Consider the following 12304-nt stretch of genomic DNA (forward strand, 5'->3'; position numbering starts at 1 on the left):
TAGGCTAACACAAGGCACACACAACCAGCTGTTAATATGAGGCAGATTGTCTTCCAGATGCTGTTTGTCACTACAGCACTACACTAAATACTACGAGCAAGAGAAAATGTCAAGCCGCCTGACACGGAAATCAGCCTTCATCAGGTGGATTTATTCATATTAAAGCACCATCAGTTAATCAGCAACTTTGCTTGGTGATGTTTTACTGAAATGCCTCATCGGGATGGTGGTAGGTTGGCAGTAGTTTTGTTCAGGTTGACAGCCGAACATTTTTGTTCAGGATGGAAGTCTGGCAAAGACATGTATGTTTTCCAATCTTTATCTGCAAGTCCAAAGAAACGAAGACACTGCTTTCTCTTCAATGTAATTTTTTTCTCTTTTCATCTTTTCAATCAGAATCAGAAATACCTTATCAAAAATTAGGTCAAATTCATTTCAACATTTAAATGATTGTAAACTTGTAAACGTTTTTAAATACAAATCAGGGCTGAAAACACACATTGATAAGAAAGAAGTTTTTTTTTTTTTCAGATGTTGCTGTGAGTGAAATAAAAAATTTGCTCCAATTTGCACTTGTGTATTGATATTACATCTCAGTGGTATTTTGATTAAATCTATAAATGATGGCACTGTTAATGGCCATTACTGTAAAACCATTGCATGAAGCATACTCATTTTTGTCATACTCGTTGGCAGGACAAACAGCACTGATGCCTGCCTGTTGAATCCAGGTGTCAGACTGATTTAAACTTTTTAGTGTCTTATTTTACTAAGTTGTTGCTGCAGTTCTTTTTAAAAGAATTATTTGTATGACTGGCAGTCACGTTGGATATTAAAAGATTCTATGGTAAAAAATTCCCTTCATGTTTTAAACTGAGGCATACCTTTGCATTGCTTTCTATAACCCAGTGGTATTGGGTTGGTACACAATTTATCAGATCGTTGTCAGTGAACTGAAGGTACTATTAAACCAAGTGTCAGATTTGGCACAGTGGCACTCAGGGTGTTACAAAATTAAATGAAATTAGGTTTAGGCATATATATCCAACCAGCTGAGCCTTGGCACTGTTTAAAATTCTCTGTAGTGTTTCAGCTTGTCTGTGTTTATGAGGACGGAGATGTTCTGACACATTCAGGTTAACAGTGGGCTTTCCAGTGTTTCGTTCGGTTCAGCCATTCAGTCTGTGGAATTCACAGCTGGATAAACAGGAGTGGTTGTAGGGCATGACAACAGACTGAGAGTTTGACACATCGTGTCCCAAGTCAGGGAACTATGTTCTCCATTTTACCCAGGGAGTTATGAAGCAACACAAATGTGTCATATCAGTTGTAGGCTGAGAGCAACACAAACTTATGAAGGCAGTGTGTGCAGGTTTTGTTAGCTGCCACAAAACTGAAACACAACTGTCTTGTTTGGGATAAATAAACAGTCTGACATTCAAACTTGAATGATTTGATGATGACATTTGATATTTCTGGGATGGTGGGGTGTTCAGACCTGGTTACATGGGCAGTTATCAAATATGAAAACGCACATCTGAGTATCGTGTTACACTGCAAACATTTGAGTGACTACACTGAAAGAAACAGAAACATCATGCAAATGTGTCAAAGAACATTGAGTCTTACAGAGGAGTGTTAGATTTTCAATTACTGACGTTAAATTAGACAGTATAATTTCTTTAACTAAGTTATTTTGGCAGAGAAACTACACAACAGAAACTTGTTCAAGTTTAGTTCAATTACATCTGACATTTTCTACTTCAACTTTTTGTTGCTTATTTGCCAAAGCCATGTTGGCAAGAAGCTGAATTAGCTTACAGTGGTCAAGCCAATTTGTCATTTATTTCCATGGCTGTTAAAAAAATAAAAAGGAGTTTCGTGTGCCGCAGAGGGGGATGGCGTTCAGAACAGACTGAGAGTCTGAGAACAGGAGAGCTGGCTTTGCGATCAATAATGAAGGCTGTGCCTCTGGACAGTAAATCAGCTCAGCAGTACATCCTCTCCCCTCAGTTGCCACGTTTATCCTCACTCATAAATACCCGGACAGTTTCTCGTGGCAGGCACCCCTCGCCTTGCATGGAGGCTCATGTTGATTTATATAGAGCAGAAGTAAACTGTTCTCTGAAGGATTACTCCATCCCAAAGTCAAATTAAGCAGCAGGAAACTTGGTAGAATTGCACTATGTGTAGCTTAACTTTTTTCCACTGTTCTTGGTTACTTTTGCCGTGAGCCAAATTAGATAATATTTTAATATGCACTTCTTGGGCAGTGTTTTAATCTGTAATTACTCAATTTCCTTCGAGGTCTCATGAAATGTCTGCTTTCTTTCTGTCCTCTCTGATTGGCTTGAGTATGTGAATCATTGTACAGTCATTGTAGAGTATAACTGAGTATCTAAGATGCAGGTACTTGTTTGAAGGTCTAAATTAATGTGCCAATTCAGGGGCCATCAATTCTGTCCATAACAATCTGTGGTGCCAATCTCAGGAGATGAAGTGGAAAGCCTTCTGTCGGCTTCAGACAGAGCTGTCGGAAGCTGTTGGTCTAGTACAAGTGCTTGATTGATGTCGCTGTCGTGTGAAGTCAAGTTTAGAAATGAAAAGATTCTGGGTCTGTGGAGTTGGTCAGTGAGCAGCTCGCCGTTACATTATTTGCTACTAGCAGAATTTCTCTAACTCAACTAACCTAGAAAAAGACACATACCCAGGCAAACAGGTAAAGAGCTGAAGCCAGCTGATACAGATGCAAATGTGATGTGATAACATGCTGAATATGTTATTTTATCTGGTAGGTGTTACTGTGCACACAGCAACACAGCATGAAACTCTGCACTCCGAACAAATGTTCAATGTCAGAGGGTGATTTTCATTAATTATGAAAAGCACTAACGCAGACTTGATGCACAAGATCACACATTTCCTTCAATTACTTCATGGTTCACCAGGTAAATACTTTTACTGTGAAACTTTTATGGAACATGATTATAAATCGCACCACTAAAGAAAAACTAGAGAAATCCTCCTGACTTACATCGACTGTGAATAAAATCCAAAGTCATGAACTCATTGTGTTTATTGACTTTATCTTCAGATCCACAGATGGCTGGTTTGGTAGCATTTCGTGAGATTACCTGAGTGGCTACATGGCAATTATTGATGGCTAATCTTTGTGTAGCTCCTCCTCTGTCACTGTTAACGTAAGAAAAATGTCTGCCGTAAAACAGGCCTGAAGCAAATACATGTAGAGATCTATTTTATGGAAAACATACCTCTTTACTATTCAGTGAAGACCTAAGAAAAAATATTGAAAGAATTTTTGTGCTACGAGTAATATATATATATATATATATATATATATATATATATATATGTTCAAATATTTTTATTCAGTCAGTACTAGTAATAATTTCTTGATCATTGTTATAAACTTGGACTAATATTTCTTGGGAAACAACGGGTTAATATAATAGAATGGTATCTGGGTAGGCTGTTAAATCAGTTATTCCTCCTGTTGGACCTTCGGTGGCTGTAACAAAGGCCCGTGTGATTCAAGTCAATGTGGGCAAACACTAGAAACGCTGCGCAGATTAAGATCAGGAAATGAAATGACCAATCGCATACGAGTTAAGCCATTCCACGTGATGTTACTCAGCCAATCAAGTCTCTGTATTCCAGCAGAAAACAGCGGCACAGTCAAAAGTGAAGAGGCGAATGACAAACGGAAGGACGACAGACAGACAGAGAGAAAGACATACAGAAAGGCAGAGACAGAAAGACAGACAGACAGAGAAAAACAGACAGACAGACAGACAGAAAGAACAATAAAGAAGGTTAAAGAAAGCAACAGAGAGAGAAAACGATGGACGAGTGTGTCAGAGAGGAGGAAAAAACCCACAAGTTGTGCTATATAAAAAAGATATGTTTAAGCTTTCAATCCAGAATGGACGGACTCATTTCTGTTCATCCACACTGTGTCCGATCTGCTCAGAGACTGTAGCGATGTGAAGCGCCACTGTGACAAAAAACACAAACACACTGGACCGTCTCAGAGCCCAGTATGATCAGTCCACCAGGATCTTCACCCGCTCATTCACTGGTCAACACAAAAAACATTTACTGATGGGGCTGAAACCTGACATGAGGGAAAACAACAAGAAGAGCTATGCGGCAAAATAAAGCAGATATTAGCCCAGCTGAATGAAGCCATGAGGCACCATGTGTGGGCTTGGCTGTAGATGAGTCCACTAATGTGTCTGACAATGTCTGACAAGTACAAGAGGAGAGGACATCTACCAGGATGTTGAGAGAGCGAGGAATAGAGCCAAAATGAGTGGTTTCTATAACCAAACCAAAGATGGAGCCCCTGCCACCATAGGCAGAGAGAGACTAGAGGACAATCCTGATCCACCAGTCTGTCCTCTGCTCCTCCCTGTCAGATGAGCATGCTAAGGTGATGAACACAGTAATGAAAATGATGAATTTTCCTATCAGCGTCGCATGCTCAGGGAATTCTTCAGAGATGTTGAAGCAAATTCTGATGATCTTTGCTGCACAACAATGTGAGATGGCTCAGCAAAGGCAGGGCTCTGGAGCGGTTTTGGTCCATCAGAAGGGAGGTAACAGCACAAGTCAGAAGGCAACACAGTTTTCTCTCCTTTTAAAAGATGACAAAAAGATGGATGATGTGGCATTTTTGGCTGATATCACTTCATATCTGAATGACCTGAATACGAACAATTCCATTTGTGAACTGATAACAGACTGTTGATAAGCTGATTGTTAACTTCAGCAAATGTTTTGGCAGCTTCTGCTTTGGACAGCAACTCACCATCTTCATTCAGAGCCCATTTCTCATCGCAGATGTCAGGGGCTTCTCAAAGGAAGTCAAGGAAGCTCTTCAAGTGGGAAAATGCTGCACCTCTTCAAACGGAAGTGGTTGATCTCCAGGCAGATGTTGCCCTGAAAGAGCAGTTCAGAGGAACTGACCCTGCAACTTTCTGGTTCAAATGGTTTGTGAGTCAACTTTCCCAGGTCTGAGGAAAGTAGGCCTGTGACCTCCACGTGTTCATGAGAATGGCCCTGACACAATTTAGGCCCAGATTTAAAACCCTCTAAAATTCTCTCACTGAGCAATAGAAAGAAGGGGAGTGCAATATAAGAGGGAAAAAGTGTTCAGTTGTTAGAATTTGGTAAGATTTTTATTGTAAAAGTGGTTGAAATTGTTCAGTTAAGATGTGATACAGTTAAAGAAAGATACAAAAAAAAGCTGTTGCTACTTTTTCAACTTTATTTCTCCATCAAGACTTTAAGAACTTAATTTTAAGATTACAATTTTTCAAAAGCTATTTTATTTTCTCTTAAAACATGTAGCACTTCTAACTAATGAGAGAGGGATTGAAGAACTCCAATGCTAAGTGACAAATTGTCAAAATGTTAATGCTTTATAAAATCATATTTTTCAGTTATTGATTACATGCAGACGTTGATACAACTACGTAAATATATAGCACACTAACACAAGTTGGACATGATGCTCCGGATCTTTACTTGACTGGACCTCTCTGCCTTTTAGTTGAAAACCCCTGACCTAGGAGAACACTGCTATAACAGTGAGTGGAGGGAAGAAAGACAGAAGACGACTTAGGGAGCGGGGAAATGGCGGGAGGTAGTGAAGAACAAGAAGACCGTGTGGCTTATATTTTGGATACTCCTTTTTCAAGATTGCCTTTTCAGGCAAAACTAGATATTATCCAAAAAGACTGACCATCACCTGACTTGCCAGGATTGGCGCAAGCTAGCAGCTACAGTCGCTATCTGTGGCTAACAGGTAGCAGCAGCACAAAGTATTCTGTAGGCCTAAACAGTTTTATAGCCATTAAGGCCAGTGAAAAGTGGCTGAGCATAGCGTACAAACAGCTTTTGACTTTTCCCATTTCACCTCAGATGGTGTTTGTGTTATACTTTTGGCAGAAATATTAAATCTGTTGTGTCTAAGTTGAAACAAACACAAAAAACATTGGATCAGCATTGGAGCCATCTTTAGCTGTTGAACAGTAGCTCTAGATTATTCTAGACATTTTACTTTCATTCCAGCTAAACAAATATGTGAGGGAAGTGAATGTTTGATTTGCTTGTTTCACTTAGTTTTTGTAATTAAATGAAATCATATTAGCCTGCTTTGAATCACTTTGGTGTGTTGTGAAGCCAGTTTGGGCAAATAAACCTTTAATATGCTGAACATCAGGGCCATATATATATAAATAACCGGGTTATATGCATATGTATGACATGCATGGACAGAAAGATATCCATTTCTACCTACTCACACTCATGTTACTGTGATGTGAATGGGCACCTGAAGGCATTTCTACTTGTTTGTAGCTATGTTATCCTTTCACCATATCCCTCTCTCTCCCTGCTCTGCGCTTTGTTTCCACCCCCTCTTGCTTTTTGGAACTTATTCATCTCTGGCTGCTTCTCTTCTTTTCACTCAACCCTCTCAGGGACCAGCCATATCCAAACTAGCACAGTTTTCCCTTGAAGTCATGACGACAATGAACTGTGTCGAGACTTCAGATGTACATCAAGCAAACTGTCATCAACATGAGAGGATAGATGAGGGAACAACACGGGATGAAAACATCACAGCATCACAACATGAAAAGTTGCACTGCTCTAACACAACATTTGACAAAGTTAACATCTGAATATAAACTGAATCAATGAGACATAAAGGTCTTCATAGGTCTCTGTTAAAAGAGCCATCCTTCTTCCCCATTTTAACCCATTGAATAAATACTCAGGTAAAGGCTAATAAGAAAACAAAGTTCATAAAAGGGAAGTAAAAACTTACCAATGATTGTGAAACTATACAGTGAAACAGAGGTAAAGTTAATTGTTGAGACTAACAAGCAATTGGGAGCCATCATTTTACACGAGTATCTTATAGGATGCTCAGTCAAAGACTGCATATTTGATTGTTTGACCCTTTTTCTCAATTCAAGTTCAATACATTTGTCTTGTTTACCACTCAAAATGATATACTGTTAAATGTGTAGTAATTGAACTCATTAGCGTGACGTCAATATATAATATAATGTGTGGCACAAAATGAGACATACAAACAGGCACAATTACATTCAAGGCAACCATTTCCAGGAAAAAAATGTTTTCTATGTTTTAATATGTTAATTACTCAAATATTAATATCTATACAGCGGGTAAAATAAGCATTTACCACGTCACCATTTTTCTCAGTCTATTTGTGAATTTGTGAATTTTGTCAAAACACCACCGCTAAGTTTTGCTACCTGCTGTAACGGTTGGTTGTTGTCATGGAAACGTAGTTGCTTCTCTGTTATGATGCAGAATGATATGCTGTGACAAGGCTTAATAATAGTAGCTGTGGTATACGCTCAATAAATCACAGTTAACAACCAATCAGATGGCAGGATTTCACCTTTCCGTTTTATAATTACATTCATTTAATACCTCATCGAAAAGACTTTATTGGTAAAAACATCAAGACAAACAGTCTTCAAATCTTGAAGGTTCCGTGGGCCTCTTCTATGAACTCTAATCTTTAGTTCTTTCCATGGATTTTCTGTTGGATTCAAGTCAGGGGGTTGGCTGGGCCGTTCTAGCAGCTTTATTTTCTTTCTCTGAAACCAAGTGAGAGTTTCCTTGGATGTGTGTTTGGATCATTGTCTTGCTGAAATGTGCATCCTTGTGTCATCTTCATCATCCTGTAGCAGTTTTTTTTTTTTTTTTTTTTTTTAAATCAAGAATGTCTCGGTACATTTTTCCATTCATCCTTCCTTCAATTACATGAAGCCCGACACCCTGATGTTTCCTCCAAACTTCACTGGTGGTTTGGGGTGATGTGCTGTGCCATTTGACCTCCAAACATGGTGTGTATTATGGCATCCAAAGACCATCTGACCAGACTAAGTTCTCCCAGCATTCCACAGGCTCGTCTAAATGTTGTACAGCAAACTTTAAACAAGCTTCAACATGTTTTCTCTTCAGCAATGGAGTGTTGCGTGGTGAGTGTGTATGCAGGCCATGGCTGCTGAGTGCGTTACTTATTGTTTTCTTTGAAACAGTTGTACCTGTTAATTCCAGGTCTTTCTGAAGCTCTCCACAAGTGGTCCTTGGCTCTTGGACAACTCTTCTTCTTCTTTTGACTCCGCTGTCAGAAATTTTGCGGTGCACCAGGTCGCAGCCGGTTTATGGTGAAATGATGTTGTTTCCACTTCTAGATTATGGCCCCAACAGTGCTCACTGGAAGAGTCAGAAGTTTCGAAATCCTTCTGTAACCAATGTCATCTGTATGTTTTGCAACAATATGGTTGTGAAGGTCTTGAGAGAGTTCTTTGCTTTTACCCATCATGAGATGTTTCTTGTGCGACACCCTTTTATAGGCCATCAGCTGGGCCTGAACCAGCTGATATTAATTTAATAATAACTGACAAGTAGCAGGATTGCTTTCTGGTTACTTCAGCTGGTGTCTTGGCGTTTGGTGCCTTTTTGCAGCCCCATTTTTTCATGTGTTCAATACTTTTTCCCTGTCATTCAATTTTTTAATTTATGGGCATCTAAGGTTTGATTTCCTTGCATGTGTGGGTTGTATTGGTTGTTACCGACATCTGGTGAAAATTTCATGTCAGAAATATATTTACTGAGAAAAATGGTGACGTGTTCAGTACTTATTTTACCTGCTGTATGTGCATGAAAAGTCCACAAGTCACCTTCTGTTCTTACTATATATTAAATTTGCCCATATTTATGTCTTCTGAAGGTTTATGGATGTGGATGGAATGGAGCAGTACAACCAGAGATCATGTGGGCAGTCTAGGAGTGGAAGGGAGTAGATGAGGCAGTGAGCAGTTCAATTAGTCTGGGTTTCACTGTGATTACTGTGAAATGTGTGATGATTCAATTATTTTGAGAGGGTTTCTCTAGCAGACAGATGAGACCAGGGGCATCATATAAATTGTGTGTGACATAGGGATTGAGCAATGAAATGCTTTTCCAATAGCATAATCCATAATCCATCAAAATGTAAAGCTGAATATAAACCCACACACAATGGATAGGTAGGGAAGGAGAGAGGTTTTAGCCATGTGAAAACAGGGGAGTGACAAAAATGAGAGAGAACAAGAAAAAGCAGGGTGGGAGGAAAGGCCAGTTGCCTGGTGACGGCGGCAGAAGGAGAGTAGGGAGGGGAAGTTGAAGAAAGGAGAGAGAAAGAGAGGAGGAGGAGGAGGAGTGGTGTGGAGTTGTTTTCCAAGTGCAAAGAGTTACTGGTCACGATGCTGCATTCCCTCCCACTGCACTGGAGATGAGCTGCTGCATACGTTTGCTAATGTATGAATCATTTAACTTCTCTAATGAAGCTGTGTTTCCAATTTTTTTTTCCAGAGTGGAAATGTTTATGAATGCGGACTGATTTCACTCTTGCAACGGAAGACATGAACGAAGCGAGACGGTTGCTTAAAATTTGACTGTCTTTAGTGAACAAAACGGGCAAACATACAATTACAGTGTGTGCAGCTAAACACAAGGCACATCGTAGCTTCTTCCCACCACAACAAAACTAATACGTCATCAAGTAACATTCAAGTTTTTTTTCTCAAAGCGTCGTGAGAAATGCAGTCCATGTTTTCAAAAACAGATTAAATGAAATGGGATAGTTCTGGTTTTAACTTAAATTTTACACTTCTCTCTTATGAATTTTTAGAATTTTAACTCATTTATTCTCTAACTAATGTTTTTAACAAATAATATGTTCTCAAATAAATTCTCAACAACCAACTCTGTTCACACAGAACTTCACAAATACACAAAAATCAAAAGGAAGATTATATTACTGTCACGATTTTCTTTAAAGGTTTAGTACCTTGTTACTTGTCAGTATGCAGTTATAAACTTATATCATAAAAACAGAAATCACATGAAAGAGTCCAATCAGAGATCAGATGGGTGGGAGTTACATTTACAACGGTGACACTGATCACTGAATCAGTTGACTGATCTGTGAGGGTTACATTGTGATACTTCAACATTACCCCTCCTTCTTTGAAAAGAGAGAGTTTTATGTTACTGGTGTGAAGAAGGATTAGAAGAAGAATCAAGCAATCATCTGAGCTCATTCATTCATCTTCTACCTCTTTTGGGGGCTGCTGGAGCCAATCCCAGCTCACACTGGGTGAAGACGGGGTCACCCTGGACAGGTCAGCAGTCCATCGCAGGGCCAACACACAGAGACAGACAGAGACCAACAACCACTCACACTCAGACCTACAGACACTTTAGAGTCTCCAGTTACCCCAGACATGATGTCTTCAGTCGGTGGGAGGAAACCCATGCAAACTCTGCACAAAAGGCCCAAGCACTAACCACTACGCCACTGTGCTGCCCCAACTGACTGAGTAAAACTCAAAATTGACCTGTAAGGCCACTGGAATAATGCAATACAGGCTTTACGTGTGGCTCTGTATGAGCAGAGTGTTGGGGGACTGAGGTGGGGGAACTATTCCTGGGCAGGGCTTTGTAGGTTGTGAACAGTACAGAAAACATACACCTGTCCAAGACCTTGGATTATTGCTCAAGCTATTGTTAAATTTGTTGTCATTGTTGTAGGATTGGAGGTGGTCTTGTCTGCGTTTTTGGTTAATTCTTGTGAGGCTGCACTGAGAAAAACAGAAGACATCTGCAGACATGTCTCCATTTGAGGCCATGTCAGTTTGGTGTTTGACACATGTACATTTCCAGGCTTATGCACCACTCTACTTCGTGGCAGTAATGCAACACAATGTTGAGCAGAAGGCAAAAAGTGAAAAGTGAAAATAATGGGCTGCTTTCCTCTGGTAACAAAAAAGGCAAATTACAAATTAGAGGCTTCAAAACAGCAGCTTACAAAGCAATGGGTGATTATGGGTGAAATATTATGGTATTTTGAAAAAGCCAATTAAGTCCGAATTCACCAACATATTCTATACGTTATGAGGTGTTCCAAACAGCAACATAGAAGTATTTTGTTCCACTGGTCATGACAATAAAAACTACCATTTCCATATATAACACATTTCATTTGACTCCGCTTTTTCTTGTTCCCGTGTCCTTGTCATTTTTATATGCACATTTTCATTCCGTGTTGCTTTCCTCTGAGAGACTTTTGCTCATTGATGTCACAGAGCCTTCAGATGAGTTGAGATCTGGAGGCAGCAGTCTACAAGCTTCCCTCTGCCCTCTCTCAACAGTTCAGAGGAGGAATTCATTATTGATGACTCAGGTTATATAGAGCTGTGTCCACTGGGAGTCACTGCAGGTTCCAGCCATACTGCCACACTTAAGTTGTTATTTATTTATTCATTCTCCAGACCATGATATTTTAATACTTTTTAAATGTCAAGCTGGATGCTTGTGGAGGTGACAGGCTTATCTTGCCTTAAGCATGTGCACAGCAAGTGTAGATCTCCCAGAGACCGCCCGAGGAAGGCTTTAGTTTCTGGTAATAAGCATAACAACAGTGTGTTACTGTGTGTTACCTTCATTTAGTCACTCATATCCACATTAGTTCATTTGTTTCCTTGGCTTATTAAATCAACCCTAAAATTAACCCTAACCCTAATCCCAGTCCACACCTGAGACTCTTCAGCCTCATCAAGCCACTGGCGGAGAGGTGCGCCTCACAGACACCCCGCCCACAACTCAACCACACCTCCTTATATCCATGGCAACCAGTCAAAACAAAAATTAGAGAGGAAGGGGAGGAGACAAAAAGGAACTACAAACCCCCTATCATTCCTAACAACAGATTAATTTCATTTGCAGTCAGCCATGTTCCAAACAACTCATCCATATTAAGTAATTAATGGAGTGCACACATTTTTACACTTTAGGGTTACAATCAATTATCTGTTATATTAATCATTGTTTCTTTGCCTTTGACTTACCATTGCTTGTGGGAGGTCACTTCCTGGTGAAGCAATAGGTGTGGCCAAGTGTGAAGGATAGTTATATTCTGCGGCCTGCTTATTAGGTCATACCATGTGCTGCTATGTTGGAGGGGGGATTTGTGTTTAGTCAGTTTGTTCCTTTGTATAGTGGTAGGTTCCCCTTGGCCAAACCAGTATATATGTTCCCTTGTGTCTCATGTTAGGTCAGTTTGTTCAGTTACCACCTTGTTTTCCTTATTGCGTTGCTGCTTGGTCGCTGACAGACACCCAGACCTGCATGGAGACGTATACACAGTAAGTATGTTTACGTATCCACACAGTGCATAAGGAAGTCCTGC

The sequence above is a fragment of the Echeneis naucrates genome, chromosome 12, assembly GCF_900963305.1.
Source record: "Echeneis naucrates chromosome 12, fEcheNa1.1, whole genome shotgun sequence".
Lineage (NCBI taxonomy): Eukaryota > Metazoa > Chordata > Actinopteri > Carangiformes > Echeneidae > Echeneis > Echeneis naucrates.